This window comes from Herpailurus yagouaroundi, unplaced genomic scaffold, assembly GCF_014898765.1.
Source record: "Herpailurus yagouaroundi ecotype Mexico unplaced genomic scaffold, PumYag 29, whole genome shotgun sequence".
Taxonomy (NCBI): domain Eukaryota; kingdom Metazoa; phylum Chordata; class Mammalia; order Carnivora; family Felidae; genus Herpailurus; species Herpailurus yagouaroundi.
The window spans coordinates 28,995,847-29,006,342 of record NW_024412377.1 but is presented as its reverse complement, the minus strand read 5'-3'; the positions used below and the strand labels follow the sequence as shown (position 1 = coordinate 29,006,342).

General features: G+C 39.3%; 1 pseudogene; it reads right to left on the bottom strand.

The window, feature by feature from the left end:
• Positions 1 to 9,155: 9,155 nt before the first annotated feature.
• LOC121040943 (L-lactate dehydrogenase B chain-like) lies at positions 9,156 to 10,204 on the bottom strand (annotated as a pseudogene).
• Positions 10,205 to 10,496: the final 292 nt, after the last annotated feature.

Sequence of the window (10,496 nt, the reverse complement as noted above, 5' to 3'; positions counted from 1 at the left end):
AAAGTCTTTAGGTGCAATGTTCAATATCAAAGGTAACTTTGTACTAATGCACTTTGCAGAATGCTAGTCTTTTTTTTTTTTTCTTTCTAGAATCTGGCATAACAAGCAGTAACACCACCAACAACAAAATCAGTCCCTAAAACCTTCCAAGAACTATGTAATCTTCATGAGCCAAAAAGAATATATCCAACCATAACAAGACCCTGTGGGAGTTACTCCCTGGTGGCCAACACTCTTCCATATTCCAGGATCTCCATCACCAGAAATAGTGGCTTCTCACCCTCCACCCTCACCCCAATCCACATTCTTGTTAAAATCTTGGTTTTCTTCTATTCCATTAGAGGAAGGCCTGTCTCAGTGACAATAGATTCACCAAGAAATAGTAGTTGCTAACATTTACAAGGCAGACAGAAAAGATTAGAGGGGTGCCTGGGTGGTTCAAGCATCTGACTCTCGGTTTTGGCTCAGGTCAAGATCTCATGGTTTGTGAGTTCGAGCCCTGAGTCAGGCTCTGCACTGACAGCATAGAGCCTGCTTGGGATTCTCTCTCTTTCTGCCCCTCCCCCACTCACGCACATGTGCACATGCGTGCTCTCTCTCAAAAATAAATAAGCTTCAAAAAAAAAAGATTAGAAAAAAAGCAACTTTCACCAGATGTAGAGAAAATGAATGATTTTATTAGGTAATCTGCTGGAATCCCTTTTAAGGTGTCTGCTATGTTTTTCCCATGTGATGTTTAAGACAGAACTCATTCCTCATGGCCTTGACATGGCAGTAGGTGGAGTCCTCCCTCCTCTAGTGCTGCTTATACTTGCATCTTTCCTCCACCAAATCCAACAGGACTCAGAATTTTAGTTCCATTTTCAAATTCTTCCAGGACATTGGAGCCATGAAGCCTCTTGTTCTAGAACAGTTTAGTGATTAAAATGTGGTCCCAGTCTAAGCCTAGTCTCATGGGTTAAAGTGTGTGGAGATGGGATTAAGGAAAGGAGGCGTGTTTACCCTAGGTTGACTACCCTTTGTACTTTTCACTATAATCTCATCACTATGGTCCAGCACTAGCAAATCTTACTCCTCCTGGGACTGGCCCTATTCCAGGAGGCAATCCTGTCAATCCTGGAGCTACCCCTCTGGCATTCCTTTTATCTACCAGGAATATCTGGTTTTCCCAACTTCTTCTTTTTTTTAAAGAAGGTATGCCTGGTAATTAGAATTTTAACATAGCAATTTCATCATCATATCTTTGAAATCTGCTTTTTTTTTTTTTTTGAGAGAGAGAGAATGAGTGGGAGGGGCAGAGAGGGAGGGGGACAGAGGATCTGAAGCAGGCTCCAGGCTCCAGGATCCACACTGAGAGCTGAGAGCCTGATGCAGGGCTCAAATTCACACACTGTGAGATCACGACCTGAGCTGAAGTCAGAGGCTTAACCAACTGAGCCACCCAGGTGTCCCGCCCAATTCATTGCTTCCTTGCTGACCTTTTAGAGCTGTTTTCTTGGGTCTTCTTGATGAGATTTCAGGCTTTGAGATATTGGGCTTTATGAAAGAAGATCCTTCCTATAGACATGTCTTGAGTTGATGAGAGCTGCCTGGAGGTTTAAAAATGCACATTGACTGCATGATGTGATTTGTGTGGTTAGGGTGAGAAAGAGGAAAAGAACAAATGAGAGAATGGACAAGGGCACAGATAATCTTCAAAAGGAATGAGACAGGCTATGGCCAAAGCTGGGATTTTGATTCTCATTATAAAGGGAGTGTAGACTAAAGGAAGGCTCTCTTCTGATCTTTCTCTTGATGTTGACTTAACATTTTCAGATTCCTCAGCTCCACCAGCATGGGCCCTACAGATTTTCCCCTTATTCTAGTGCCCCTTCAGTCTTTATATTTAAAAAGTGTTTACTTATTTGTTTTGAGAGAGAAAGAGAGCAGGGGGAGGGGCAGAGAGAGAAAAGAGACAGAGAATTCTAAGCAGACTCTGCACTGAGGGCTTAACCAACTGAGCCACCAAGGCGCCCTTGACACATTTAAGTAAATGTTGACACATATAAGTAAATATTTTCCTTTTAAAATTTTTGAAGACTTGAGTATTCAAAAATATCTTCTCTTCACAAAAGAGTAAAATATACAAAGTTGTTAGTGTTGCCTTTCTACACTGCTTCACACTCTCAATTTTCACTCCCATTTGTTCACTCTTTATGCAACAAATATTGAGTCCCTGCTCTGTGCCCAGCCCTGGAAAGTCATGAAAAAAAAAGAGAGAAGGTTTTCACTCTCATGGAGCTTTACATTCCGGTTGGGAGGAGACAGACCCTATACAAATAAATGCTCGCTGCTTCTGGAAAGGGCTTTGGACCTCACTGTGAGTGGATAGGAAGGCATTTTAGGGCTTAGCCCCATGCAGAAGAGTGATGGCCTTTTAAAAGGCTAACACTGGTTGCTGCATGGAGAATGGTTAGCTGTATGGAGATTAGTTAGAAAGCTACTGGAATAGTCCAGTGAGAAATGATGGTGGCTTAGATTAAGGTCACTAACAGAGACGTGGTGAGAAGTGGCCCTTTTGGGGTTGTATTTTGAAAGAAAAACTGTCAGGATTTAATGATAATTTGGACAAAGGTATGAAAGAAAGAGAGTAGTGAAGGATGGAGGTAAGGTTTTAGGATTGAACAACCAGGTAAATCAAGTTTAATTGAAATGGAGTGGAGAGCCTAAGGTTCAGGTTGGGTGTAAGTGAATGAAGAGTCCTGTTTTGGATCCTCTCAGATCTCCAGATGGAGATGTCTAGGTGGCAATGGCATCCAAGAGAGTGAAAGCTAGAATTCCATTTGGAACTTGTCAGACACATGGAATTAAGAGCTGCAGTGCAGCATAAGCACGCCCAGGGAGTGCGTGAGAGTACATGAAGACAAGAAGATTCATAACAAATGGAATTGAATAACTAAAAATTAAATAGTTGAGGTTATTTTATTTAACATTATACATGCTAGTACACCAAACACTATCACAAAGGCTAGAGTTACATCTAAATGAATCTCTATTATGCTCCCTCATATTGTTAGCCAAATTTGTATAAGCATTTATTGGCTCAAAAAGATGACACCAAGGTTTTTGGCCTGAGAAACTGGACGACTGTAGTTGTAACGTACTGACTGGGGGGAATGATCCAGAACAGATTTGTGTGGGGTGTGGTCAGGGCAAGCTATCAAAACTTCAGATAATCAAATGGAGATGTTGAATGGGCTATTAGATAAAAAAGAAGGAATTCAGGGGAAAGGCCTGGTTTGAGATTAAATTTGGTGTTATCAACATCTAGATAGGGTCTGAAGCTATTTCAGCAGTAAAGGAATGGATGTTGTCTACGAGGGGGTGAGTGTAGCTAGAGAAAAGATAATCAAGGACTGTTCCTGTGGGCTCTCCAATGTCTAGAAATGGAAAATATATGGAGGAATTGGAAGAGAGACAGTAAGGTAAGGGAGGAGAAAGCAGAAGTAATATCTAATATACCAAATTACATTAAATATTACAAGTACTTAACCCATCACATAGTCACAGGTTCTTTTAAAACTTAACACAAGTATAGAGTCCCATGGGTTCGATTTCCATTGTCTCTGAATTTAATTCTAAATCTCTCCAGGATTATAGACACTTGCCTTTGGAAATAATTATGTCATGCAAATAATTTTAAGGTTGCTTTCCCAAAGGACTATTTTGGAATTATGCTTGCTGTTATATGTTTCCAGCTAATTAGTGTTGCCCACCGACCAAAGATTTTGGCAGGGTATGATGTAGAAGCTGCAGACACCTATGCTCCTCACTTCAAAATTGTGTAGTTATTAGACCTGATGCTGTATCTTTTTTACTGTTAGTAATGAAGCACAAATACATGCAATTGTATTTCAATATAATTGGCTCCCCTTGTAATTTTTTTGGTTTTTATTTTATGTACTTATGTTTTTTTATTTTATTTTGAGGAGGGACTTTATGAGAACGCCAAAGGGGACCATAGTGCAGAAAAGTGGAGAATCTCTGGTGTCTGGATCTGTGGTGCATTCCTTGCATATACTTCCCGCTTCTCAGCACCACACAACTCTTAAAGATGGTGTGATCATATGCTACTGGTTATCTTGGGGATTTGACCAATGCCAGTATCTTCGTTCACAGTGTCTTTTTTCATCTGAGATTTTATTTTTATTTATTTTTCATTTTTGTGTCATATATATGGAGAGAATGCATGTGGGGGGGGTGAAGGGAGGGGCAGAGGGAGAAGGAGAGAGACAGAATCTTAAGCGGGCTCCACACTGAGCATGGAGCCCGATGGGGGGCTCGATCTCACAATTGTGAGATCATGACCTGAACTGAAATCAAGAGTTCTTCACTTTAGGTAGTGAAGTCTGCTATTGTTACTTCTGTCTCCATGGCTTTTGAGGTTTTTCTAGGTTTTGAGTATTTCTTGGAGACACTTTCCCCACTCCAAAGTTATAAAAGTATTGTACTTTCCAACATTTTCTTAAAAGATTATTTATTTATTTTGAAAGAGACTGAGAGAGCAAGCAAAGGATAGAGAGAGAGAGAGAGAGAATCCCAAGCAAGCTCAGCACTGTCAATGCAGAGCCCAACGTGGGCTCGAACCTGAGCTGAGATCAATAGTCCAATGCTCGCTCAACTGACTGAGCCACCCAGGCACCCCTTCTTCCAACATTTTTATAGGGTTTTGTTTTGTTTTTCATCTAGCACTTCAATCCAATTGGAATTCATTTTTATGTCTGTTGTGATGTGTGAAACTGAATAAAGGGAAATCTCACTGAAAATGGAGTAGGGAGGTTGGAGGAGGGAACTCTCATGCCCTGCAACTTGTTGCCAATTGCAGACCCCAACAGGAAGAGGCCTACTTTCCTGCTCCAGCAGGAGGGAGAAAAAATTTCTCCTTGCCTGGTAACAAGTTTGGCCAATAAGAAAATACTACAACTTAGCCAACGAGAAACTGTCACCACCTGGACTATCTCTTTTTTCCCAATGGACTTTCATCCAAAGCAGCCTCTTCCAATGTCCTCCTTTTCTCTCTAACATAACTTTCTTCTCTTTTGACCTCTAGACTCACATATGGTTTGCCATGGCCTATAAGTCTTGTATCGCAATTCCTCTGCTATGCCCAAAATAAATCCATTTTGCTGGTAAAAATAACTGGCTGTTTTACTTTTAAGGTTGACAGATACAAGGATCTAACTTTTTCAAAAAAATTTTTGACGTTTTAATTCATTTTTGAAAGACAGAGAGTGTGAGCGGGGGTAGGGCAGAGAGACAGAGGGAGACAGAGAATCTGAAGCAGGTTCCAAGCTCTGAGCTGTCAGCACAGAGCTTGATGCAGGGCTTGGTGCAAAGCTCAAACTCACAAACCACAAGATCAATGACCTGAGCCAAAGTCGGATGCTTAACTGACTGAGCCACCCAGGAGCCCCTATAAGGATCTAACTTTTTAATTTGTTCTCCTACAATGATAGCTAAATGTTTCAAAACCATTTATTGAATAGTCAATCTCTTTCTCATTTACCATCTTGTAGAAGCTTTACTGAGATATAATTTATATACAATAAACTTATTAAAAATATACAATTGGATACATTTTGACATATGTGTATACCCATGAAACCATCACCACAATCAAGATAGTGAACTACTCTTATTTCTTAATATCTTCAATTTTATTTATTTATCTTTTGAATAGTTAGCACATTCACATAGTTGAAAATTTAAAGACATAAAATGTTTTATTATAAAAAGTTTCATTACTCATACCTAATTCCAGCCTTAAGTGCTTATCTCCCTCTCTAGAGGCAATCAATGTCTTTAGTTTCTTTTGTATCCTTATAGAGATGTTTATTTATACCTATATTTATTATTTTTTTAATTTAACTTATTTTTTAAGTAAACTCTACCCCCAATGTAGAGCTTGAACTCACAACTCTGAGATCAAGAGTCCGCATGTTCTACCAACCGAGCCAGCCAGGCGCTCTGTCCGGTATGTTTATTATTAAACAGCGATTATACCTTAGTAAAGTTGCTGAAAATATGGTAAGTGAGGAAAAGATTTACTATTCAAAAATAGTAGTATTTATGCATATATAAGCAAATGTGAGTATTGTACACACACACACAAAATAGTATATAATACACATTGTTTTTCATATTCCTATTTTTGCCTTACTAATATATTTTGGACATAATTCCATACCTATGTGTATTTACTTATTTTATATATCTGTTAACGTTTGTTTATTTATTTTGAGAGACAGAGTAAGAGAAGGAGCATGTGCTCACACGTGGGAGGAGCAAAGATAGAGGGAGAGAGAGAATCCCAAGCAGCCTCCATGCTGTCAGTTCAGTGCCCGAGGTGAGGTGGGGCTTGAACTCATTAACCATGAGATCATGACCTGAGCTGAAATCAAGAGTCAGACGCATCAAGGACTGAGCCACCCAGGTGCCCTCTATACCTATATTAAAAAAAAAAATTCTTCATTCTCTTTTGCTTCTTAGAATTCTATTGTATGGATATACTCAACAAATATTTATTGAAAACATGAAGTACTTTTCTAAGCTGTGATATATAGTGAAAAAACAAACAAAAATTCTTTCCCTCACAGAGGTTATATTCTAATGAGATCTTATCATAATTTATACAATGAGTTTCTTGATAATGGACATTTAGATGGTTTTCAATCTTTTACCACTATAAACAGTGCTGCAGTGAATACTGTATATATGTCATCTTACGCATGTGCAATCAACTGGTAGAATACAATTCTAGAAGAGGAATTGCTGGATAAGAGTATATGTACATTGGTAATTGATATGATCACATTATTCTTAGTAGAAGATTATCAATTTACACTCCCACCAATAATGTATTGATTGTGCTGGTTCCTCCATGTATTGTTCTATGTGGATTTTTATTTTCGGCAATTTAATAGGTAAAATAATGACAAGTCATTGTAGAGTTATTTACATGTTTCTTCTGATTAATGATACTGGGCATTTTCTCATATCTTTAAGAGCCATTTCTACTTTTCCTCTTCATCTATTGAGTTGTTAGATTTTTCTCGCTGATTTATAGAATGCATATATTGGGACATTTTGGCTTTTCTTCTGCGATTTAACTGTCTAAAATTTTGACCAGTTTGTCATTTATGTTTTGATTAAGGCTATTATGGGTTTTGTTGTACATAAATTCTGATATTTATAAAATTGAAATGATCAATATTTCCTTTTATAATGTAGGGGAGGTTTTTATGGTACTTATAAAAGTTTTCCCAGGGCGCCTGGGTGGTTCAGTCGGTTGAGCGTCTCACTTCCGCTCGGGTCATGATCTCGAGGTCTATGAGTTCGAGCCCCACGTTGGGCCCTGCGCTGACAGCTTGGAGCCTGGAGCCTGCTTTGGATTCTTTGTCTCCCCCTCTCTCTGCCCCTCCCCCGCTCATGCTCTCTCTCTCTCTCTCTCTCTCTCTCTCTCTCTCTCTCTCTCTGTCAAAAATAAATAAACATAAAAATTTTTTTTTTAAGTTTTTCCCACTGCAGGATTATAAAAAACTGCAATGATTTCTTCTTGGTTTTTTATGATTTCATTCTTTGAATTTAAATATTTAATCTACCTGAAATTATCTTGCAATAAAGTAAGGATTCAACCTAATTTTTTTTTTCCGTTTGGCTGCCCCAACACTATTTATTAAATAATCTTTCTTTTCTCCATTGATTTAAAATGCTGTCTTTATAACTATTAAATTTTCACATATATTTTTTGCCTTTTTACTCTGCTCCATTGATATGTCTGCATATCCAATGTGTCAATACCACAGTTTTAACTACTGTAGCTTTATAATATAAAGACCTTTTTTTCCCACTGCTCTTGTTTTTCATGATTGTCTCAGCTATTCTTGCATGCTTGTTTCCGTATATTCTTTAAAATTAGCTTACACATTCCAATATCTAATTATTTTGTTGGGATTTCTGAGGAGACCAACATATAGCATTTTCCCCCCTCTGTCCATGTTTTGAACAAATTGAGAAAAAAATGTAAAGAGTTAGGCGTATGGGAAATAAAAGTATAACTTTTATTAGAGACCAAGGCTGAGTTGGATAGCTAAGAATACTTCCAAATAGGCTTGTGAACTGAAACTTAGAATTAGACAGATATGTCCCCCTCGAATCAGAGGTAACCTCTTAAGGTGGGAGCTGTCCCGGTAAGACTTTGGAACCAATGCTCCTGAAGTCTGTTCACTTCAAAAAAAAAACCAAAACCAAAACCAAAACCAAAAACAAAAGCAAAAGCAAACCCCCCCCCCCCCAAAAAAAAGGAAGGAAAGAAGCAGCCAAGAAGGTCGATTTTATTCTTCTTAAACTTGTCAGAGGACAAGAAGGAGGAGTGACTAAGGGGTTGGAGCAAGACCTTAAAAGTTACCCCTCCATAGAAAAGGAAACTGAAGATTTCCTTTCTAACAATTTGATGCTGGTATGAGCAAATTATTATCCCACTTTTTAAGATGAAAGGCATAATAAGATGTTAAGAAGTCACACAGACATCTTTATCTTCTACCTCAGTTCATTCCATAGGCAAAGCCCTTCTTGCCTTCGACAAATCCCCTACACTAATTATTTTGGAATATTCTCTCACCCCAACATAAATATGAGAGAAACTATAAAGATAAATTTCTCCATTGCTTTGGGTGTATTTTCCTTCATTGAAATGATTTAGAAATAATCTTTAATATAATCTCATGAATAATCCTTAATTCAAACTTCAATTGCTTCCAGTAGCAATTTCAACACTAAATTCAGCTTTTTCCGGTGGTACTTGTTTCAAGATAGCATCTTTCTTGGCAGCTATCCCACAGTTTGGGCTCTGTCTGACTCACCTCAAATTAACTAACCCAAAGTGATGCCAACCTGCATGCATAGTTCCCTCTCCATCGTGCTTTTCTTTTTAAATTTTTTTTGGGATAGTTAATTTTATTTGTTCAAGGGCTCATATTGCAACCACTAAACCAAGCATGGCTTCAAAGCTGTGAGCCCAGATTCACATATTTAGGAGGATAAAAGCAAACTGTGATCCATGTATATGGATGAAAAACTAAAAGCTCACGGTTAATCACATTGTAGTTTTACATTTCTATGGCTTAGAAGCCAGAAGTCACAGGTCTTTTAGGTCTTTCTGGATGTCTCACAAAGTATTTGCACTTTTCTTGAGCTGAGCAACCTCATCATTTGTCAGCTCCTGGTTGATAACACTGGTTAGTCCCCGAGCGTTCAGGATGCGTGGAAGGCTCAGGAAGACTTTCTTCTCAGTGCCATCCATTCCCTTCACCATGGCTGACACTGGATGAATCCTGGATAGATTTTTCAACATGGATTCAGTGAGATCAGCCACACTTAATCCAATAGCCCAGCTGGTATATCCTTTTTAGCTTGATGACTTTGTAGGCACCATCTTAAGCACTTCCTTCCCCAATTTTCACTGTCATTGTCTGTTGCCATGTCTGGATTCAGTTCCTGGAGAGAAATGCCTGCCCCATTCACGCCACTCTGCACAGCCACACTTGAGTCGCCATGTTCTCCCAAAATCCATCCATGGAGCTGCTGGGATGAATGCCAAGTTTTTCAGCCATAAGGTAGAGAAATCTAGCAGAATCCAGATTACATCCTTTCCAATCACATGGTGGTTGGGTAGTCCACTTAGCTTCCAGGTAACATATGTAAGAATATCTACTGGGTTGGAGACCACAGCTCTGATACAATCAGGCCTGCACTTGACTATCTGAGAAATAATGAATTTGAAGCTGTTAACATTCCTCTGCACCAGGTTGAGCCGGCTCTCTCCCTCCTGCTGGCGGACTCCTGCAGTTACCACCACAATCTTAGAATTGGCGGTCATGGAGTAATCTTTATCTGCCACAATTTTAGGTGTCTGAAGAAATAAGCTCCCATGTTGCAGATCCATCCTTTCTCCTTTGAGTTTATTTTCCAAAACATCCACAAGGGCAAGTTCATCAGCCAGAGACTTTCCCAGAATGCTGATGGCACATGCTATACCAACTTGTCCAACACCCACTATAGTGATCTTATTGTTTGGGACAGTTGCCTCTTCTGTGACTGGTGCAATCAGTTTTTTCTTAAGAGTTGCCATTGTGCCCAGAGAGAAACGGCTGTAAGAGTCGCGTGAAGGAGACAATGTCAGCTGTGTTGTGACTCTCCATAGAGTGTTTTTCTTTTTTTTTTAAAAAAAAATTTTTTTTTTCAACGTTTATTTATTTTTGGGACAGAGAGAGACAGAGCATGAACGGGGGAGGGGCAGAGAGAGAGGGAGACACAGAATCAGAAACAGGCTCCAGGCTCTGAGCCATCAGCCCAGAGCCCGACGCGGGGCTCGAACTCGCGGGCCGCGAGATCGTGACCTGGCTGAAGTCGGACGCTTAACTGACTGCGCCACCCAGGCGCCCCTAGAGTGTTTTTCT